Here is a 1,803-nt window from a genome sequence, read left to right as displayed (position 1 = left end):
GTACGTAATATTTTTAATCAAAAGAGTAATAAGGGGGCTTTACGAGATACCTTATGTCCAACTTCGAATCCGCAAATTTACTGTAACTCCTGCACAGCTTTGGTAATTTCTCTAGAACGTGCGTCTGTGTGCTCCCGTCTCTCTTCCTCTCCTAACTTTCCGCATTTGGGTGGCGCAGGTTCAGCGAGTACAAAGGGAGGCGTCGGATCGACCTTCGCCCGCATTGGTGGGTGTAAGTGGTTTCTCCAGTGTCGTGTACGGACGAACTTGTAATTTAAAGTGACCCGCGAGGAATCTGGAGACGGTTGCTTTACGGTATTTTTAGTAAACAAGAATGTGAACTACTTCGGTTCCAAGGGAGAAAAAAAAGCTCCCCGATGAGCCCTTGATTCCCAGAGGTATCGAAGTAGGGCGAAGGCTTCGTATTGACTGTGAGGGCGGCTGCTTTAGCGGCTTAGATTATGAAACACAGGCCTGAGCCAGTGACAGCGCCACAGCTTTCGCTAATCTGGAAAATCCCTAGTTTCCAAAAATAGTTATAGGGCGAACCCTTACAGAGGTAATTTGATTATGCCCAGAAGGGAGTCTGTATTCCTGCGTGGTTATTGCAATTAGTAATATGGGAGAAATCGATCTCCTTAAGGAGATACTGCTATTGCTATTGCTAAGTTGCTTCAGTCGTGTCCGACTCTTTGTGACCCCATAGACGGCAGCCCACCAGGCTCCCCCGTCCCTGGGATTCTCCAGGCAAGAACACTGGAGTGGGTTGCCATTTCCTTCTCAATTCATGAAAGTGAAAAGTGAAAGTGAAGTCGCTCAGTCGTGTCCGACCCTCAGCGACCTCATGGACTGCAGCCTTCCAGGCTCCTCCATCCATGGGATTTTCCAGGCAAGAGTACTGGAGTGGGGTGCCATTGCCTTCTCCGTAAAGGAGATATATATATATTCTAACATCACAGATATCTATCTATATATAGATAGATAGATTATATTCGTAGTTCTCCAAATTTCCTGAAGTTTGAAATAAAAACAGTGATACTGATCCAAACTACTAGAAGCTAGAGCTGGAGGAAAAGGACTATGTCCGGGTTTACTCCATTTTTTATCCCACGCCTGACTCTAGGAGACATGGTCTGGAGATGAGACGCCCCATCGCCTATTTTACAGCTCAGTTTTAAGGCCTACTTGGATTAATTATAGAAAGCGAATTGAAACTTCTGTAAATAGAGCAAAGAGAGTTTGAATACATTGAAATATTTGTCAGTGACATCGCAAAAGCAAAACATATTCAAAATCCTCATGTTAGAAAAAACATTAAATCAACCTTACACCAGTATTTCTGAACTCTGGCTGCACTTAAGGATCTTAAGAAGCGCTTTTATTCATTTTTGGCCACATCACAGCAGTGTGTGGGGATCTTAGTTCCCTGACCAGTGATTGAATCTAGACCCTTAGCAGTGGAAAAAACTGAGTCCTAACACTGAACCACTAGAGAATTACCCAGAGGAAACATACTGATGCCTGAGTCTTACTTGTAGTCTTATTGATTTGCAATAGCCCCAGCCAGTGGTTGAATTTTGCCCATAGTGAACGTGACTGGAATGTTCACCAGGATTGAGAAACATTGCTCAAATCGAGATACCTGACCTCTCTGCTCCTCACCTTCACCTTTGTGACTAGGCTGCTTCCAGGGAAACGTCCTCTTCAATATTCAGCAGGGATCTAAAATGCTGTAACCAACTTTGAAATCTTTAAAAATTAATTGATGGTATGCAATTTTCCTGGTTCTAATCATCTAGTATG

At 43.6% G+C, this 1,803-nt stretch overlaps 1 long non-coding RNA gene across 1 annotated transcript in view; it reads left to right on the top strand.

Moving 5' to 3' along the window:
* Positions 1 to 1,803, top strand: part of LOC139184049 (uncharacterized) — a 60,363-nt gene that overhangs the window by 43,974 nt on the left and 14,586 nt on the right. The gene's annotated exons all lie outside the window — the stretch shown is intronic.

This window comes from Bos indicus, chromosome 1 (assembly GCF_029378745.1).
Source record: "Bos indicus isolate NIAB-ARS_2022 breed Sahiwal x Tharparkar chromosome 1, NIAB-ARS_B.indTharparkar_mat_pri_1.0, whole genome shotgun sequence".
Taxonomy (NCBI): Eukaryota; Metazoa; Chordata; class Mammalia; order Artiodactyla; family Bovidae; genus Bos; species Bos indicus.
The sequence above is the reverse complement of the archived record's forward strand: the minus strand, read 5'-3'. Positions and strand labels throughout refer to the sequence as shown.